Source organism: Pelophylax lessonae (assembly GCF_965119305.1).
Source record: "Pelophylax lessonae genome assembly, chromosome: 10".
NCBI lineage: Eukaryota > Metazoa > Chordata > Amphibia > Anura > Ranidae > Pelophylax > Pelophylax lessonae.
In genome coordinates this window covers 76,929,137-76,951,443 of record NC_138777.1, presented here as the reverse complement: position 1 = coordinate 76,951,443, position 22,307 = coordinate 76,929,137, and positions in this window count along the sequence as shown.

Below are 22,307 nucleotides of genomic sequence, written 5' to 3'. Positions count from 1 at the left end.
CATTATGTTTCGGTCAATACGACGCCGCCAGGTTGCACCTCAATCCGTTCAGGAGCTCAGTGATGCCTTGGTCCAGATCTAAGAGAAAATACCCAAGGACACCATCCATCATCTCATTAGGAGCATACCCGACGTTGTCAGGCATTAATACAAGTATGTGGGGGCCATACAAACTATTAAGTACCCTTTTGAGCTGATGCAATGAAGTTTCAGCAAAATGGACTAACCTGCTGCATCATTTTTTCACTTTGATTTATGGGGTGTCTTTGAGTTCAGCCCTCTGTAGGTTGATAATTTTCATTTCCATCAAACGATGTGGCATCCTTTCATTCCTAACACATTACCCAGTCCATATCAGTATAGAAATTCAGCATGAGCTATTTCCCCATTGAGATCTGATGTGTTTTCAAAGTGTTTCTTTAATTCTTTTGAGCAGTGTATTATATATACTGTGTGTATATATACAGCGGGTAAAATAAGTATTGAACACATCACCGTTTTTATAGGTAAATATATTTTTAAAGGTGCTATTGACATGAAATGTCGGTAACAACCCCTGCAATCCATACATACAAAGAAACCAAAACAAATAAGTTCAGAAATTAAGTTATGTTTAATAAAATGGAATGACACAGGGAAAGGTATTGAACACGCTAACTGAAATGTATTTAATACTTCATACAAAATCCTTTGTTGATAATGACAGCTTCAAGATGCCTCCTGTATGGAGAAACTAGTCGCATGCATTGCTCAGGTGCAGTGCTGGGCATATAACTAAAAAGTAATTAGTTATAGTTACTAGTTACTTCTCTCAAAAAGTAACTGAGTTACATTAATAAAAAAGTAACTAATTACCGGGGAAAGTAACTATTGCGTTACTTTAAGGCTCCATTCACACTACCGCGACTTGTCAGGCGACTTGTCAGCCTGACAAGTCGCGGTCCCTAGCGGTCCATTGACAGGTACAGGACCCGTTCTAATAGGAGCAACACAAGTTGCTCCGAATTAGAAAAAGGGTCCTGTACTACTTCGGGGCGACCTGGAGGCGACTTGCATTGACTTCCATTATGTGAAGTCCGTGCAAGTCGCGCCAAAGTCGCAGTGCACGGGACTTCACAGGTCGCCCCCGAAGTTTCTAAAGAAAGAATCAAATATGTCAAATATCTTGTATGCCTCTTGTATGCGTGGTATTTGCTGAGTGGCACTGGTGGTACCTGAGTGGTATTTAAACAATAAAACAAATAGCAGCACCAATAATAAATAAATAGAGTCCCCAAACAGAGTCTCTGGAAAAAGTGAGATGGGAAAGGTCCTCCAATCACCAGTGTGTAGATATAAATTACTTCATTAATTACCACGTGACCAATCTGCTTACCAAAAGGACTGACCCTCCTTTTACAGAGCGGTCAAAGACAGCAGGATCAAATCTGATGCAAACAGCTGATGAAGATGTAAACGTGGGGCCTTCTCACAATTATAACACCTAAGAACAGAAAAAACTCAATGGTGCAGTATGCTGCTCACACTAAATTAATTTTATTTAAAGAATTGCACTTACATGGAAAGATGATAAAGGAGCATTTATGCAGAGTAAAAAATGTCAAATCCCGTGGTAAAAAGTAGTGAGCTGATCGTCCGACCGTCCGACAGATAGGTCCACCTTACGCGTATCGTCACAAAATGACATCGTCAGACGCCTTAGGGTTAGTGGTAAGTGTTAGGGTTGGAATGCTAACCCTAATAATTACCGCTAACCCTAACTCTAACATGCGACTTTGGACACTTAAAGGTTTCTGCACTAATTTGATAAGAGTTTGATGCTACTTAAGTGGCACAGAGTGTAAAGTTGCATCAAAGTCATATCACAGTTGAACTCCATGAACTGTCATACTTGCCTAGCATAAAAATGAAAAAAACAAAGCCGCTTATTAGGCCTCTTTCACACTTGAAAAAAACAACAGGTTTTTGCATGTTGAGCGTTTTTGAGCTTCGAGCTACAAACACTCTATAAGTGTGAACGGGGCCTAATACCTGTTTTTTTTTTTTTTAACAATGGGACTTATCCACTGCTACCTCAAGCCACACAATGGTGGCTTTGTGACACCTGCCAACTAGGCTGTATTGCAAGATTTAGGTGAGTGGTCAGAAAGGTGGTAAAACCACTGCTCAAATGCCTGTTTTTACCACTCCCAGCTGCCTGTGTGAAAAAGGCCATAGTGAAGCACACTATATGAAGCCAGTAAACTTTATAAATGAGTTGGCCTTGCGACTTCTGCATAGTCAGTAAGAATAAACGTGCTTGTGCAGTGTAGAACTAGTGGCTCTGATGTGATAGAGCAGGGATCTTCAAACTATGGACCTCCAGTTGTTCAAGAACTACAATTCCCATCATGCCTAGTCATGTCTGTGAATGTCAGGGTTTTGCAATGCCTCATGGGATGTGTAACAGCTGGAGGGCCGTAGTTTGAGGATCCCTGTGATAGAATGTAAACTGTAAACTTAAGCCAGCCAATCTTGGTTCAAACCATGTATGGGCAGGCTTATTGTACCCAAGTCGATCTATTGATTGACTTGGGTACAACCAGCATGTAAAATTTTTAGGATGTGATTATTGCCAGCAGCTATAGCCCTTAGCAATAATCACTGCCTTCTCCCAGCAGGGACTGCCCCCCCCCGACTGTGTTGATGGAGAAATCGGGCGATTGCAGTGTTTGCAGGAAAGAAAATCATATAATCTATGGCCTGCTTTACAGGTATAAAGGTTTTACCAACATTTCATTCAGGACAAGCCTCAAGAGATTCGCTTTCTTCAAACTGCATGGACACAGAGAGGTTGAACAGAATGCAAAAACAAAATTCTCCAAGATAACAGCATTTCCAAGTTGGGGAGGAGTGGAAGAACCCACAAGGTCACAGAAATGAGCCAGATAAGTAAAGAGTGATTTGAGGAATGAGCAGGATCATGCCACAGAGGTGGGAATAGATGTAAAAGCATCTAACAATTACTTATCCATACACTGCAATTATGATTGCCAACAAGCTCAAAACAGCTGTATGCAGTTTGGAATAAATAGCTCTATATTAGGCTGTATCTGCACTATAGAGCAGCAGATCAGGATGTAGCGTTCACCAGAGGGGTATAAAGAAATGAATGGCATTCGTTAAATGAGGAATACGGGGGGGGGGTACACAGGCTGCGTCTTCTCCCTCCACTCAGGTCTCAGATTATACTCAGCTCTGTGCTGTCTAATGTGTAACATCAGATCGCCTCCCACTGCCTCCAGGAGCTAAGAAATGCTAACTGGTGTACTTTAAACGGCTGTAGAAGAGAGATGGCTGCAGATAAACAATTACAACTTATGTAAGAGACTTTGTTTCATCTCTATGTATCACCTGAGGCCAGTCACTTCACTGGGTATAAGTGACTTATACCCAGTGAAGTGACTGGGGCCCCATAAAGCCTAGCTGACAGAGCCCCCTTTCACCAGATGAAAGTGACTGAGGACATAGATATATCAGTCCCTTTCTCTGCAGCCTCAGCTGCACAGATGAATGAATAGGAAATACTCTGAGGATTCCTGCTCATTCACAAACTGAAGCATAGCAAACACAGTTATGAATGAACACAGTGAGCGATTGGTACTGATCGCTCACGGTGTTCATTCAGGAGACGTGGTGGCCAGTAAATGACATATTTACTGGCCCCTTACCTCATTCTCTATCCTGAAACATCCCCCTGTGTGCCCACAGCAGCTGCCAGCGGGAGAGGAGGGAAGCCAGCAGCGCTGTGGGGGAAAGGGACACATGGGGGGGGGGGGGCGGACAGCAGACGGAAGGGGGTGCATATGCTAGGACCAATTCCCTTGCAGGGCAGCCAGAGGAAGGAAGAGGAGAAGTTGGAAGTGCTGCAGGGCAGGCAGAAGAGAATCGGTGTCTGCAATAAGACAGTACAGCCGGACCTCCTGCTTAACAGGTGCCTGGGCCCCCCTATTGAACAGTGGGGGCCCGAACCAAGTACAGGAAGGCTGGCTGTACTGCCTTATCAGCAGCCCTGGGTATATGTAAGGGTTTTCAACCACTATACAGTGTTATTACATTTTTGAAAGCACTTTCAGAAGTTGATTTACTCATATACCTTGTATGCAGCTTCTTTATCTGTTAATCCTTGCATGTTTCAGTTTAGGCTGCTGCCATAACCATTGCCCCAGGTTTTCTGTGTTAGGGTGGCTCCTTTCTTTTGTACTATTATATTGAATCACCCTTCCATGTTCAGATTAGAGATGTGTCTTTCTACACTGTGTGCATCAACAGAAACACACAGCCCCATAGCCTGATGGCAGGGCACTTCCCTGCTTCTCCCTCCTTCTTCTAGCCTCCCTTTCTCCAAGCCAACAGACTGACTGGAGACTGCACTGTCCACTGTTAACTCTTTCCTGTGAGGACCGAAAGTTTAAGAAAGCAGCACTGAGAGAGCAGGAGACAGAAGTATTAAAAGTTGTTCTGGGGTAAGAATTTAACAGTTTATTGAGAATGTTTATTTTATTGTGTTCAATGTGTCAACTAAAAAAATAAACCTTTGCTTGGTTTGTAAGAAATCATTATTATTTAGATAATGATGTTTACGTTTCGACGCGTTCTGCTGTCCTTCCATTATTTATTTGAAAACTCTTAGTCAAACTTTTATGGAACAAAACAAATGCCTCCATCCTTACCCAGTCTTCCTTCCAGGTTCATGCTCTCTGGCTGTGATGATGTCACTCCCGGGCATGCGCACTGGAATCATGGTTGTGGCACAGCCCTCGAATGGACGGCATACTCAAGTGTGCCATCCATTCGGACACATGCGCTGGTCACGCCGCCAGCCGCTACAAGTGTGCATATCTCCTAAACGGTGGACATTTTAGGAGATATTCACTGTACCTACCTGGAGCCTTATTACAGGCTTACCTGTGGGTACAAGACATAATGTGGACTTTACTGCCGCTTTTCAACTGAAGTACCTTTTTATCCCTTCTACTTGTGGGTTTGTAACAGGTTCTAATGATATAACCAGGGCCTCCCAGAAAGAAGGCTATACCCACTTTTAGAAAGGAGCATGCACAAGATCTGCCATGCATGCGCTGTATAAGTTCTGGCTCAGTTTCCTATTGAGCATAACAAACTGCACAAGATCTTGTGTGGTGTATACACAAGATCAGGAAAAGATGTCACCAGTGCACCATCACAAAATAAGGCATTGCTCTCAGTGTAGGAGTGAGATCTAATACAATATATAACCCGATTTTTTTGTAATATATGAACTAGGTCTGAACGGCTCTGCGGCCGTAGGCGATATTCATATCGCCGAGGTCACGATATTTTGCATAGCAAGGGGAAGGGACTCGGAGGAGGACTCACAGACTTCCGTTAGGCAGGGACTCGGAGGAGAACTCACACATCCATCCCACTGCAGGCTGCAGCCCGCCCCACACGTTCAGTGAGTCTCACTCTCCGCCCTAGTTTTCTCAATGGCACATTCAGGGAATCAATCACGCCGTGAGCAGCTGCACAGCTAACCAATCACGCGTGCCTGCACACCTGATTGGTTCACAGCTACTCACAGCGTGATTGGTTCCCTGAATGTGCCATTGAAAAAACTAGGGCGGAGAGTGAGACTCACTGAACGTGTGGGGCGGGCTGCAGTGCACGAGTGAGTAAGTGTATGCGGCTGTGCTGTGATCCTTTCCCGGCTCCTAGTCCACCGCTCCAGCCTCCTACCACCACTGTGAGAAAGACTGAATAATCCGATCAATTCCACACTGTCACTGAGACTGAGTAATTGATTTGAGAGTGCCATTATTAACCCTGACCTGCCCAGTGCCCTGTATCTGCAATGAAAAAATTTAGAAGGCTGCCTGCATGCTTCATGATTTCCATTCCCAGCATCCTTCCCAATCCCTTGTTGACTTTAGCCTGGATTGACGGGTCCCTCAATATCGCAATATATATAGTTGAAAAAAAAATATTGCAATATATTTTTTTCCCAATATCGTGCAGGCCTAATATGAACAATGATGTTATGCCGACTGAATAGATACCTAACATGTCATGAGTTAAAATTGCACACGCTTATGAAATGGTGCCAAACTTCGGGACTTTAAAAATGTTTACAGATTACCAAGTTTAGAGTTACAGAGGGGGTCCAGTGGTAGAATTATTGCTCTCGCTCTGTTTGGGGCAATACCTCACATGTGTAGTGCGAACACTGGGCGTGATCTTTTAGGCGTTCACCACTGCGCACGAACAAGTGGGGATGGGGGTGCTTTAAAACATTTATTATTACTATCACTTTTTTTTTTTTATCACAGTCCATTGAAAAAAATAATGTTTGATCACTTTTATTTCTATCAAAGAAATGTCAACATTACTTGTAATAGAAATCTGGCATGACAGGTCCTCTTTATGGAGAGATCTGGGGTTAATAAGACCCCACATCTCTCCTCTATGGAGGAAAGCATTAGATAAAAAAAAAAAAAAACAACCAATTGACCTAATGCTTTAAAAAAAAAATGGCCTTGTTTACATCGGATGTGAACCAGCAGTGACGTCATGTCGCTCAGGTCCTCCTGGACCATAGAGATAAGCGGAGGCCATGTTTCCTCTGTTCATCTTTGTGGCCAGCTGCCGACAGCGCTAGATCGGTTCTCAGGCTTCCGGATGAGCCAGGTAAGCCGGAGAACGACTAGTAAGTGGCAGGGACAGGGGAGGGGGGATGTCGAAAGTGACACGTCCCGCTGCTTCTAAAGGTGATCCAGTGGCTAACTAGACGCTCAGAACCCTTTTAGCAGAAAGAGTGGTGCCTGAGGAAAATTTTAATACCGGGGTTGTGGCATCTAGCTGCAGCTATAACCCCACTATTAAACGTCAAACTAATTACATATGTTCCCAGTTCGGCGGTTGGCAAGTGGATAAAAAAGCATGCCACCAGTGATATTTTTTTATGTAATGCCAGCATAGGTTTTACACTGGGGGAAAACAAACTATGAAGACAGCGGGAAATAGAAGACATAAATACAAGTAAATATTACAGTTTGTACGATTGTAAAATGAACATTGAAGGGTTGCGGTCACTTTTAACAAGGGAGCAGGTGGTAGGAGGAGGCCTACTTTAGGTAAGTAGTAATTTTATGGTGGTAATTTAGAAAACAATATACAGTATCTCACAAAAGTAAGTACATCCCTCACATTTTTGGAAATATTTTATTATATCTTTTCATGTGACAACACTGAAGAAATTACACTTTGGTACAATGTAAAGTAGTGAGTGTACAGCTTGTATAACAGCGTAAATTTGCTGTCCCCTCAAAAAAAACTCAACACACAGCATTAATCTCTAAACCGCTGGCAACAAAAATGAGTACACCCCTAAGTGAAAATGTCCAAATTGGGCCCAAAGTGTCAATATTTTGTATGGCCACCATTATTTTCCAGAACTGCACTAACCCTCTTGGACATGTAATTACCAGAGCGTCACAGGTTATCAATGTAGTCCTCTTCCACTCCTCCATGACGAGATCACGGAGCTGGTGGATGTTAGAGACCTTGCGCTCCTCCACCTTCCATTTTGAGGATGCTCCAAAGGGTTTAGGTCTGGAGACATGCTTGGCCAGTCCATCACCTTTACCCTCAGCTTCTTTAGCAAGGCAGTGGTCAGCTTGGAGGTGTGTTAGGGGTGGTTATCATGTTGGAATTCCCGCCCTTCGGCCCAGTCTCCGAAGGGAGGGGATCATGCTCTGCTTGAGTATGTCACAGTATATGTTGGCATTCATGGTTCCCTCAATGAACTGTAGCTCCCCAGTGCCAGCAGCACTCATGCAACCCCACACCATGACACTCCCACCACCATGCTTGACTGTAAGCAAGACACACTTGTCTTTGTACTCCTCACCTGGTTGCCGCCACACACCCTTGACACTATCTGAACCAAATACGTTTATTTTGGTCTCATAAGACCACAGGACATGGTTCCAGTAATCCATGTCCTTATTCTGCTTGTCTTCAGCAAACTGTTTGCGAGCTTTCTTGTGCATCATCTTTAGAAGAGGCTTCCTTCTGGGATGGCAGCCATGCAGACCAATTTGATGCAATGCGTGGGGTATGATCTGAGCACTGGCAGGCTGACCCCCCCGCCCCTTCAACCTCTGCAGCATTGCTGGCAGCACTCATATTTCCCAAAGACAACCTCTAGATATGACGCTGAGTACATGCATTCAACTTATTTGGTCGACCATGGGGAGGCCTGTTCTGAGTGGAACCTGTCCTGTTAAAGCACTGTATTGTCTTAGCCACCTTGCTGCAGCTCGGTTTCTGGGTCTTCTTATAGCCTAGGCCAGTGATGGCGAACCTTGGCACCCCAGATGTTTTGAAATTACATTTCCCATAATGCGCAACTACACTGCTGAGCGCATTAACATTATGGGAAATGTAGTTCCAAAACAGCTGGGGTGCCAAGGTTCACCATCACTGGCCTAGACCATCTTTTTGTAGAGCAACAATTCTTTTATTCAGATCCTTAGAGAGTTCTTTGCCATGAGGTGCCAATGTTGATCTTCCAGTGACCAGTATGAGAGAGTGAGAGCGATAACACCAAATTTAACACACCTGCTCCCCATTCACACCTGAGACCTTGTAACACTAACGAGTCACATGACACCAGGAGGGAAAATGGATAATTGGGGCCCATTTGGACATGTTCACTTAGGGGTGTACTCACTTTTGTTGCCAGCGGTTTAGACATTAATGGCTGTGTGTTTAATTATTTTGAGGGGACAGCAAATGTACACTGTTATACAAGCTGTACACTCACTACTTTACATTGTAGCAAAGTGTCATTTCTTCAGTGTTGTCACATGAAAAGATATAAAATATTTCACAAAAATGTGAGGGGTGTACTCACTTTTGTGAGATACTGTATATCTTTCTTTCATGTCATATAAATCTTATTTTCACAAATAAGACATTCAGGTCCTCTACAAGGTCATCTTTAAAAACATGATGTCCACATGACGCACTTCTTGTATCGTGTTGTACTTTATCGTTGAAGATTTATTCTTATTTGGTCATTTCTGTCCTTTCTCAGCAATGTATTGTTCAGCTTGACAGTTTCATTATTTGCAAAAACAAAAACTCCCACTACCTCAAACACCTAGCAGTGTTATCATTTACAACCTTGAGTAATGCTAGAATATACAAAATGCACTGCTGCCTGGGTTGGCCACCACTAACTTGTCAATACAAACAACTATTTTATATGGACTTTGATTATGTATGTTTTTATATTAGTCATAATAAAGAAAAAAAAGGGAACATGGTATGTATGTATATATATATATATACACACACACACAATCTCACAAAAGTGAGTACACCCCTCACATTTTTGTAAATATTTTATTATATCTTTTCATGTGACAACACTGAAGAAATTACACTTTGCTACAATGTAAAGTAGTGAGTGTACAGCTTGTATAACAGTGTAAATTTGCTGTCCCCTCAAAATAGCTCAGCACACAGCCATTAATGTCTAAACCGCTGGCAACAAAAGTGAGTACATCCCTAAGTGAAAATGTCCAAATTGGGCCCAAAGTGTCAATATTTTGTATGGCCACCATTATTTTCCAGAATTGCACTAACCCTCTTGGACATGTAATTACCAGAGCGTCACAGGTTATCAATGTAGTCCTCTTCCACTCCTCCATGACGAGATCACGGAGATGGTGGATGTTAGAGACCTTGCGCTCCTCCACCTTCCATTTTGAGGATGCTCCAAAGGGTTTAGGTCTGGAGACATGCTTGGCCAGTCCATCACCTTTACCCTCAGCTTCTTTAGCAAGGCAGTGGTCAGCTTGGAGGTGTGTTAGGGGTGGTTATCATGTTGGAATACCGCCCTTCGGCCCAGTCTCCGAAGGGAGGGGATCATGCTCTGCTTGAGTATGTCACAGTACATGTTGGCATTCATGGTTCCCTCAATGAACTGTAGCTCCCCAGTGCCAGCAGCACTCATGCAACCCCACACCATGACACTCCCACCACCATGCTTGACTGTAGGCAAGACACACTTGTCTTTGTAGTGAAAATGTCTAAATTGGGCCCAATTAGCCGTTTTCCCTCTCAGGTGACATGTGACTTGTTAATGTTACAAGGTCTCAGGTGTGAATGGGGAGCAGTTGTGTTAAATTTGGTGTTATCGTTCTCACCCTCTCATACTGGTCACTGGAAGTTCAAAATGGCACTTCCTGGCAAAGAATTCTCTGAGGATCTGAAAAAAGAATTGTTGCTCTACATAAAGATGGCCTAGGCCAGTGATTTCCCTGATTCATGAGGTAATTTAACCATCCAAGGAGGATTTGGCTATCTGCTGAGTACATCCTATTTGAGGAGTGGAGGGTTTTAGAAGGCTGCATTTTTTCCTTATGGAGATTCTGATCGCAATGGATTTTAGCGGCCCCATAACCGCTTGTCGCTGCACCCCCGCCATCCTTTGGTAAGAGTCAGTGTGTGTTGGCTGGGATTTCACTTCTGCTGTGTGCTGATTCACTTTGTGGTGACTACAGGCTGAACATTACATCAAACTTCCTGTATCATAATCGAGGCTGACGATTCAATTGCATTTTTTGTGATATGATTATGGACTTTTTGTCATCTTATGCCTGCATGATGTTTGGCTTTTTGTACAATTAGCGCTGCTCCATGTATTTTAACTGCCTTGCTAAAGAAGCTGAGGGTAAAGGTGATGGACTGGCCGAGCATGACTCCAGACTATTCCCTTATGAGCATCTGTGGGCCATCCTCAAAACGAAAGATGGAGGAGCGCAAGGTCTCAAACATCCACCAGCTCTGTGATATTGTCATAGAGGAGTAGAAGAGGAATCCAGTGGCAACCTGTAAAGCTCTGGCGAACTCCATGCCCAAGAGGGAAAATAATGGTGGCCACACAAAATGTTGACACTTTGGGCCCAATTAGGACATTTTCATTTAGGGGTGTACTCACTTTTGTTTCCAGCGGTTTAGACATTAATAGCTGTGACTTATTTTGATGGGACAGCAAATTTACACTGTAAGGCTCAATTCACACTTATGCGATGCGGGAAGGCTGCGAATTTGCAGCCTGTTCCCGCATCACAAACGCACCCCCGGCAGTTCACACTGCCATATGCGATACGCTGGGGGGGTCAATGTAATTTTAACGACACCCCCAGTTTGATCGCATATCGCAGTGCGATCTTGCAGTTCGCACAGGATCAGATCGCACAAGTGTGAACCGCTGTGCGATCCGATCCTGATGCGGCTGCAAAAAAGGGTCCTGTGCGTCTTTGCTGCGGGTGCGGTGCGAATTTAGCCATACAAAGTGTATGGCTAAACTCACACCGCACAGCCGATCGCATGTAATGAAGGAGCAGTGCGCTCCGACATTACATGCGATCGCCGCAGCCGCATCAGTGTGAACCGGCACTTGGGCCCCTTTCACATATACGGTCTGTTGGTCCATTTTCCATCCATTCGTTGACGGATGAAAAACGGACATCAATGCATCTCTATGTAAAAACGGATGACAAAGGTTGATCATCCGTTAACATCCGTTTTCATCCGCTTCCGTCAATGTCCGTTTTTTGGAACGGATGAAAGCCCCAATTTTCATCCGTCAAAAAAATGGATTGGATGAAAAACGGATGTAAACGGTCAAACGGTCCCTTTTTCATCCGTTTTTACATAGAGATCCATTGATGTCCGTTTTTCATCCGTCAACGAATGGCATTGGTAGTGGATGTAGAAAAAAATGGATGAAAAAAACGGATACATTTTGACGTGACTGAACTGAACGGGCCGTATGTGTGAAAGGGCCTTATACAAGCTGTACACTCACTACTTTACATTGTAGCAAAGTGTTATTCCTTCAGTGTCGTCATATAATAAAATATTTATAAAAAATGTGAGGGGTGTACTCACTTTTGTGAGATACTGTATGCAGCTGTCCCTGCAACCTAAAGTGGTTGTAAAGCCTTACATGGACACATTGAAGTGACTGGCCTGAGGTGATACACAGAGATGAAACAAATCCTCCTATGTAAGTTGTACCTGCTTATCTGCAGCCATCTCTTTCTACATCCCTTCAAAGTGCTGAATTTATAAAGCTTGTCTGAGAGTTCAGGGAAAAAAAGGGAGGTGAAGCTGAAGCTTCAAGAAAGCCCGAAAAAGACCAACCAAAAAGATGGCCGAGCTCAGTGAGGAGAGCTCTAAGAGCTGATAGGAGGGAAGGGCCACACCCCCCTTCACAGAGCACACAAGTCGCATCAACAATGTCAATCAGCTGGACTACCCTGTCACCATTTTTGAAAACTGCAGGAGGAATTAGATACCTGCCGCTACAATTCGCACCGATCCCAATTGCTGGTGTGAATGTAGCCTAAAGCCTCGTACACACGCAACGAATTTCCGCCGATCGGTCGTCCGTCTTTTGTCCATAGTGGTGTCTGTTGGTTGGAATGTGCTCTAGACTGTGCACGACAGAATTCTACTTCAGAAGTGATGTCATGTGTTGGATTGCTTTCTTTGTGTTCTTTCATCTCTGAGCATGCCCAGACTTGCTCATCAGATTTTTTTCCCCATCGAAATCTGTACTAATGAGACGAAAATCGGACAGGTTTTGACGGTCGACAAAAATTATATAACCTGCACACCAGGATTTTTTCTGCCGAAAAGTCGGAGTCGGTTGTCAGAAGCATCATACTAACAAGCCGAAAATCGGCAGATCGGTCTTCGTATGAAATTTCCCGGCCGAATTTCTACTCGTGTGTACAGGGCTTTAGGCTGGTCATACATTGTACAATTTTCCTTTTGATTTGCCAAAACTATATAATATGAAGTCAAACCTAACTCTTTCAATTTGTATGCAATCGGTCAGGCCCTTGCACTAGATAGTTGAAGGCAAATCGAAAAAGAAACCTGTATAATTTATGGCCAGCCTAATATTTCGATTTTATTCCCAAGCAGTAATAGAAGATGGGTGGTTGAGAACCCTATTATGGGTTGCCTAAAAATATTTACCAACCCTATCAAATTAAATGTACATCTATTATTGCTGACAACATAACATCAGAACACTTTGGCTTTCCATATCACACCATGGGACAAAGCAGTAGTCATTGTCTGAGGACGAGGGTTCCCCCTAGTGGTAAGGCTGCATACAGCTTTATAAAGACAGAAAAGCCTTAGTAATTCCCCAGCTATATTTGGCATAGCATTACCTGGTCTTTATAAAAGGATAATTAATCCAAGAAAGGCAATGTTTTTTTTGTTTCTGTCTCACAATCTCATTTTCAATCCCACATTCCTACCAATCCACTGAGTGTGATATTCCTACACAAATCTGGAAGTATTGCCTACAGACATGTTAAATCAGCATTCTGATGACTTAAGCCATTCATGCATGTAATGAAATAACTGGCTAACCTGACTCAGAATCAGTGTCTGGATCTTCAAAAGATTTATCCATACAATTGGATAGCCTAATCTTGAGGATCCAGACACTGGCACTCTATCCAAACTTTGTGTGGGGGAGATGTGACCAAAGGCAGATGGTATGCAGATCTACATGCAGATGTGGTCATTAAAGGGACAATGCAGTGTATTTTCAGTGACTGCATATTATAGCAGCATATATTTTAAATCATTTTTAGTGTCTTGCACATTTCTACATGCCTGCTCATCCTTCTTCTTTAGTACTGCACAGAATACATAGATTTGTAACTTAGAAGCAACTTCACTGTATGCACTCTGTTTCACTGCTTGACAAATGTAGACATAAAATATCAGGCACATTTGTGCCTAAGGAGATAGTCCCATAGGTCCCTATAGAGATCGACGGCATTGGAGTAGCCAGATTTCAGCTGCAGGATGTCAATATTGCAGGAGGCCACAGCTTTGCAACTGGAGTATATGTAAGCCCAATCAAAATTTCATACAAGCTTTACCATGTAAACGTAATTTTACCCATTTCAGCCCCGGAAGATTTTACCCCCTTCCTGACCCGGCCCTATTTTGCGATTCGGCACTGCATTATTTTAACGGACAATTGCGCGGTCGTGCAATGCTGTACCCAAACAAAATTTACGTCCTTTTTTTCCCCACATTTTGAAAAAAAAATAAAAATATTTTTCACATTCTGCTATATAACATTCCCAAAAAAAAAAAAAATTTGAAAATCAAAAAATGTTTTTAACATTTTAGGCCAATTTGTTTTCTGCTACATATTTTTGGTAAAAAAAAAAAAAAAAAAATCCCAATAAGCGTATTTTGATTGGTTTGCTTAAAAGTTATTGCGTCTACTAACTACGAGAAAGATTTGTCTTTTTTTTTTTTTACTAGAAATGGCGGCAATCTGATTTTTTGCGGGACTGTGAAATTGCGGCGGACAGATCGGACTTTTTGGGGGTACCAGTGACATTACTACAGTAATCAGTGCTAAAAATATGCACGGTTACTGTAATAATGCCATTGGCAGGGAAGGGGTTAACCCTGTGGGTGATCAAGGGGTTAAATGTGAGCCTAGGGGAGTGATTCTAACTCTGGGGGGGCGTGGCTTCTGAGATGACCAGAGAGACATGTGTTCCTATATAGCAGGATCACATGAGCTCCGTGATCATCCCAGGGAGAAGGATGGTCGGCTGTGTTTACAACAGCCGAACGATCTCTCTCAGCGAAGAACGATCGCGGGTGTCAGGCGGCAATCAGTGCCGCCTGACACATGCATCGGCTTTCCCGCTGAGGAGTGGGAGAGTGAGCGCTGTACATGTACGGCGATTTGCCTGGGAACGGCTGTCTGCCGCAGTACATCTGCAGCGGGCGATCGGAAAAAAGTTAAAACATAATTTTCTATTATTTTTAAATCTGCAGCTTTCAATAAAACAATATCTGGTAAATGGTCATAATTGTCCTTACACAAGCACAGTTATAGGGTGACAACACTAGCTCTAGGTTTCCTTGCTGTCCTCCTGTGTTGTCACCCGGTAATAGTACTTAAGTGTTGCATTCACAACTGCTGCTGGGGTTTCTGTTGCCCAATCTGGATTTGGGCACAAAATAAATGCCTAATTAAAACAAAGCTGCATTAATATGTGGCCTTAATAACTTCCTAGAGTTTACCTTTAAAGAGACCCTGCCACTGAAACATGTCCGGTAAAAAAGGAAAAACTGAATTTTTGTAAAATCTTACCGTAAAATTCCTTTCTCTGAGTCCTCCGACAGTCGCCGCCACTTCATAATCTTCACTAATGGGGTATTGACCTTTGCTCCGTAGGAGTAGCTAGGCAACAAGATTTGTTAATATAAAAGCTTTTAGCATATCAGGGGGCGGTCCCCTCAGTCAATACCTCCCTGCTTCCTGCATTCTCAACTCAGTTTCAGTAGCATAGCAGTAGAGTACATAAACAAACCCCAAAAGAGGGGCGGGGGCGGCGACTGACTCAGAGAAAGGAATTTTACGGTAAGATTTTACAAAAATTCCGTTTTCTCTTACGTCCGACAGTCGCCGCCACTTCATAATCTTCACTAATGGGGACGTCCCAGAGCAGTGTAGACATGAGGGGTGGGAAAAACGCAGCCGCGCCTAAAGCAACGCAGTACCCACAGTACCAACCTGCGAAGGAGTCTGGACAGCAGCTGAATCGGTGGAAAGGCATACATCAGGCGATACTGATGCCAGGGCGCCACTAACGCGTCTGAGGAGTCTGCCCGAAGATCGCGCGTCCTTGCTACAAACCTTTCCACCTTGTTGTTTAGACGAGACGCGAACAGGTCCACATCTGGGGAACCCCACTTCGCGCACAACATCTGAAAAACATCCGGGTGAAGGGACCATTCTCCCTGGTCCAGGGTCTGGCGACTCAGATAATCCGCCTGCCAGTTCTCCACTCCCGGAATGTGAACTGCAGATATCGCCGGGGACGTGCGTCTCGGCCCAAGACAGAATGTCTGCTACTTCTCGAGCCGCTCGGGCACTCCTGGTGCCCCCTTGGTGGTTGATGTAGGCCACCGCTGTGGCATTGTCCGTCTGCACCCGAACCGGACGGCCCTGAAGCCTGTCCGTCCAACGCAGAAGGCAGAGATTTATCGCTCGCAATTCCAAAATGTTGATCGGAAGGGAGGATTCCTCCCCCAACCAAGTTCCCTGGGCGGATAGAACGCCCAGAACACCACCCCAGCCCGACAGGCTGGCATCCGTGGTGATCACCGTCCACGACAAAGGACGAAAGGACTTGCCCCCCGACACCGCTGGGGACTGGAGCCACCATAAAAGACCCCTTCGGGTGAGGCGGCTCAACGAAATCCGCAGATCCAGAGATTGCGGACGCCCGTCCCACTTGGCCAGGATCTCCGCCTGAAGATCCCGTGTGTGAAACTGGGCGAAGGGAATCGCCTCGAAAGCCGAGACCATCAATCCCAGACACCTCATACATGCCCGGATGGACGAGCACTGAGTGTCCCTGAGGGACCTGACTTCGTCCTGAAGTGTCCGGAGCTTGTCTTCCGGCAGGAAGACCTTCGCTTGAACAGAGTCCAGGATCATCCCCAGGTAGGGAAGACGAACCGACGGACACAGCGTCGACTTTGGAAAATTTATCGTCCAACCGAACTCCTGTAGAGTCTGCATCGTGACGGACAGGTCGTTCACCAGGCCCTGACTGTTCGCAGACCGAATCAAAATAGTAATGATCCTCCGCAATGGCGAATCGAAGGTACCTCTGGTGACCCTCGAAAATGGGGATGTGAAGGTACGCATCCTTTAAGTCGATGGGAGGCCATGAATTCCCCCGGAACCAGGGCAGCCACCACCGAGCGCAGGGATTCCATGCGGAACTTGCGAACCCGCACAAAGCGGTTCAGAGCTTTCAAGTCCAGAATCGGACGTACCTTGCCCTCCTTTCTGGGCACAGTGAACAGATTGGAGTAGAACCCCCGAAATCTGTCCCGATGAGGCACCTTCAGATCCTGCAAGCGCTCCGGAGACAGTTGAAGATTTGAGGGAAAAAATCTGCTCGCCGGCCGAGAGAGAAACTCGATCTTGTAACCAGATCGAACGATTTCCTGAACCCATCTGTCCCGAATGCGGGCCAGCCAGGGTTGAAGAAAACCGAGCAAACGTCCCCCCACCCCAGAACCGGGTGAGGGTGCCCCTTCAGGCCGAATTGGTATGGGCAGCGGACCCGGACTGGCCGGACTTCTGCTTACCTGCCCACGGCTTCTTCTGGGAGCCTTGGCCCTTGAAGGGCTTGCCCTTGTATTGCGACCTAAAGGCACGAAAGGACCCCTGAGAGGGCCTAAACGAGGTATTCTTCTTACCGCGAACAAACTTATTCTTGTGAGATTGGGGCAAGAGAGTGCTCTTACCCCCAGAAATTCCCTTTATCAGCGTATCCAAAGACTCGCCAAAAAGGCGTGAACCCGCGTAGGGCAAATTAGCTAAAGTCTTGCGAGATGATTGGTCAACCGACCAACATTTCAGCCATATCAGGCGACGGTTCAATACCGCCAAACTTGAGAGGCGTGCAGCCAAAGGGACTAAATCCAAGTCCGCATCACACAAATACATGACACCCTGATGAATTTGATCCACCATAGCCAATGTTGTCGGCGGAGCAGAGTCAGCCACCAGGGTGTGCCTGAGCACCTGCGTCCAATCCGCAATAGCCTGGGCTGCCAAAATGGAAGCAAAAATAGGCTTCAGCATAGAACCGGCAACCGTATAAGCATGACGGGCAAGAGACTCCAATCTCCTGTCCGTAGGGTCCCGGAAAACCGGGGTATCTTCAGCAGGGATCGCAGTAGATTTATTCAACACCGCCACCGCGTGATCCACCTGAGGCACACACCAACGCTCATCAGTGGTGGGTGTAAATGGATAACGCAGCTTGAACTTACTTGGCACAGTAAAAGGCTTCTTTAAATTGCGCCATTGCCCATCAACAGCACGCTGAAATTCCGTAGGGCAGGGAAAAACCTGCGCTGTTTTACGCTTCCTTTGCGTCCCATAAGAGGACATCAAAGCAGGAGGACATGGTTCATCCTGCAAATGCAGTGTTTCTTTGATAGAAGCAACCAACTCATCCATGAGTGCAAGCTCTTCAGGCGAGCCAGGGGGAGAATTATCAACCCCTTCTACCTCAGCCTCACCCTCAGACCCCCCAAGGTCCAGAGATGAACGAGACCCTGAGAAGGGCACTCCAGCCATAGCAGCCCCATCGCCCTCTGAATCAGAGGAAATAGACAATCTGGGCCGTTTTGCGGATCGATCAGCCATTAGCATCTGCACCTGAGAAGCCAAGTTCGCCACAATAGCAGCCAGATCAGCCCCCTCGGGAGATGCAGTAGCCCCTTGGCCACCCACCAGGGTGGGAGGAAACTTGCAATCCTGAGAATCCATGCCCCAGCAATAATAGGAAAAAGGAGTACTGCCCCTTTAAGACCGCGGCGAGCGTAGCCCACCGCACACTACAATATGTACCGACCCCCACAGGGATAAGAACACTGAGCAGGGAAATACAGGATAAGGAAAGGTAAAAACCTGGAGAGACCACACAGGCTGCTGCCACCGATCGCTGTCCCAGAGCAAAAGGAAGTGATGAAATGACTGACTGCCCTATATAGCCTATGAAGGCTTCACAAACATGGCCGCTCGGCTGAGGCATTTTCGGGCAATGAGAAAATGGCGCCGACATGTGGCTGTACGATCGATCGCCGCCAAAATGGCGGCGTTTGGCGCCAAAACACCACGCCCTACCACACAGGGCCGGTTACCACAATTTTGCCGCAAAAAAATGGCGGACCGCAATAGCGGCCGCCGCACAGCATGTCTAAGCCCAGTCTGCCCACACAGTACACATAGCAGAGCGGGAGAGCCCCCCCCCCGCAGCCCACAGAAAGGCAGCTATTCCACACAGGACTCTGACAGGGAGTTCAGCACATACACAGACATGCAGGGTCACACAGTCACAGACTGACACCCAAAACAGACAGGTCCCCACATAGAATTGCACTTACCAGTCCGGATGGCGTGGGGAGCCTTCTCCAGCGACCAAACCGCTGTACTGAGGACAGGGAGTGTCACAGCCAGGACGCAGTGGAACTGCGGTGCGAAACCGCAAATGGCGTCCGGTGAGGTAGCCACCTCACAGGCAGCATCCCTGCAGCGAACAGGGATGGGTCGTTCAATATGCCAGGGAAACCTGACTGAACGCTCGATGGCAGGCTGGGGAACCCCTGGCCCTAAGCCCTGGGATCCAGGGGGGCCAGTCCGAGACCCAGCTCCGCATGATCATCTTCATCCGAAGAAACTAAACTAATGCTGAGAAAAAGAACAGCTAGTAAAAGAAAGAGAAAAATACTCAAAATAAAATCAAAAAGAGGATAGAAGGCTGAGACTGAGAGCCCCAGCACAGGATCAGCCAGCTACTCCTAAGCTAGGCATTAGAAACTGAGTTGAGAATGCAGGAAGCAGGGAGGTATTGACTGAGGGGACCGCCCCCTAGGGGTGTGATATGCTAAAAGCTTTTATATTAACAAATCTTGTTGCCTAGCTACTCCTACGGAGAAAAGGTCAATACCCCATTAGTGAAGATTATGAAGTGGCGGCAACTGTCAGAGGACGTAAGAGAAATCAAGTTTGTTTTTTTTTTTTTAACATTTAATTGCAGCATTTTTTCTGAACTTTCTAGGGAATAGACACTCCCTGCTTTTAAGTCACAATCCTCTCTTATACTGGGAGTAGAATTACTGTCTTTTTTAGCAGGTAAATAGCATGCCTAAAATTAGGGTTGCCCCAATACGAAGCATTTCCATGAGTACTTGTACTAATGTTCCAATACCTAAAACAAATACCTTTTCGTGCAGTGTGCTTTCAGCCCATACAAAATGAACAGGCTCAAATCGCACAGCAAAGAATCGTATACGAGTTTTGAACAGGAATGCAGTGCGATTCCTTTTTGATTCACATGTGGTTTCCTGCAGCACTCCTGTGTGAATCGAGGCTCGTCATAGGGACTTCAGCCTGGGTTTACAAAGGAGTGGGGCAGGAAACTGCATGCGTTTCAGACAGGAATGGCACTGCAATCCTGTTCAAATCACATGCAAATTCTTTGAAGTGCTATTTGAGGCCCATTCATTTTTTTATGGGCTTTAATTGCTCTGCACAATAAAAAGGTCTTAGTGAGTACCTGATAAAAAGTATTGGTGCTCATTCTTAATTAAAAAAAAAAGCTGCTATCGGTGCAACCCTACCTAAAATTCATTAAATACACATATAATCTTACTGTTGAAATAAATGATCTGGTGACGGAGCCGCCTGCATTTTGTTCTTATAGATGAGAACGGATTAGTTAAACGTAAATAATTTAATGAAAATGTGCTTATTATGTTTAAAAAAAAAATCTTGCTTTATATGTAGTTCTTAGTTCATATTTGTGCATGTGGGGCAGCCATATTTATTCATTACACCGCAGGATCTGCTACCTGCTTTTCATCTTTTCTTACTTATTGGGTCTGTGTTTGTGCCTAGAGACCATACCATCTTTGTTCATGCTGTGACATTAAAGTGGTTCTAAAGACAAACCATTTTTCTACCTCAACGCAATCCCTGTGTTAAAGGTAAAAAAAAAAAAAAAAAGCCCCACTACTTGTTTCCCCCTACCCCCCTCCCTAAACACTTACCTGAGTCTATTCATGATTCAGAGCTGTATCCCTCTGCAGCAGCAACTATCTTTCTGCTTTCAAAAGACAGACTTAGAGCAGCAGGAGCCATTGGTTTTTGTAGGGTCAATCAAATCCTGTGAGGAAGCATGGGGCATGGCAGGAGGGGCACTTTGCATTTTTTTTTTTTATTTAAAAAAGAAAAATCTTTAACACTGTGCCTTTATTGCTATTACAAGGGATGAACATAATCCACTTTGATACTGTATGCCAGTGATGGCGAACCTTGGTACCCCAGATGTTTTGGAACTACATTTCCCATGATACTCATGCACGCTGTAGTGTAGTTAAGCATCATGAGAAATGTAGTTCCAAAACATCTGGGGTGCCAAGGTTCGCCATCACTGCTGTAGGCTATGACAGGGCCTCTAAAGCATCTGATCAAAACTGACAAACTAAGATCAGTTTGATCAGATGCTTTACAAGTTGATATTGGCCTGTGGACAAACTGAAACTGGAAGTGACAAAATCCTTGTCACTTTAGGTTTCTGACATCACAGAGGTAAAGGCACAATGAAAGTTTCTCTTACTCTGTGTACAGCTTCAGATCCGACCACTCACATCATTAACAGACCCCTTGATGGGACTTGGAGCACCTGGTAAATTCGGCAGGAGGGAGGACCCACTTCTGCCATCTGTAAAAGTAAACAAGCGGTTGTAGTTACTTGGATCATTTTTACTTTGTAGGAAGTCGCTGGCCCTAAAAAATTCTCTCTCGATCACTGCTTCAGCGACAACAGAGATATCACCCATCCCGTCCGAGGATGTATACATGTACCAGACATGGGAGTAATGCCCCATACACACGTACGGATCGTCGTCATACAAACGTTCGTCTTTTCTCCCCGGGATGTCGGTGTCTGTTGAAAAGTGCAAAGACAGCACAAGAATTTTGTCCGCAGACTTCAGCTGACTGCAGAAGTGATGTCATGTAATGGTTAACTTTCCCTGTGTTTTTTATTTTCTGAGCATGCCCAGTCTTGCAAATCTGCGGTCTGTCGGCTGATTTCTATACTGACAGGCGAACAATCGTCCGTTCTGGTGTCCGCAGACAAAAATTTTCATGTTTGCAAGAAAGACTCTTGTCCGCGGATTGTGCGCAGACAGCTGTCGGAGGCACCATACTAACACGCGTACAATCGGCAGATCTTTCGTCCGCCGACGTTTGTATGACGACGATCCGTACGTGTGTACGGGGCTTTAGTCACACATGTCTTAACCTTCAAGTCTCAAGCAAGTCCCAAGTTACTGTGGCGAAAAGCAAGCAAGTCAAGTCAAGTCCCTGCTAGAAGTCAAGCAAGTCAAATCATTTATTTTGGTCAAGTCACAAATCAAGTCAAAATACTGATCTACCCCAATTTTCACCTTTAAATCAGTAAAAAGTCAGTGGTCAGGAAAGTTTTTGTTTCATTTTCAACATTAACAAAACTGCTTAGTGCTTTTTTCTTGGCATATTAACCGCTTGCCGACTGCGCACAGTATATTTACTGCGGCAGTCAGCCCCGGCCAGGCAGAGTGACATAGGTCTA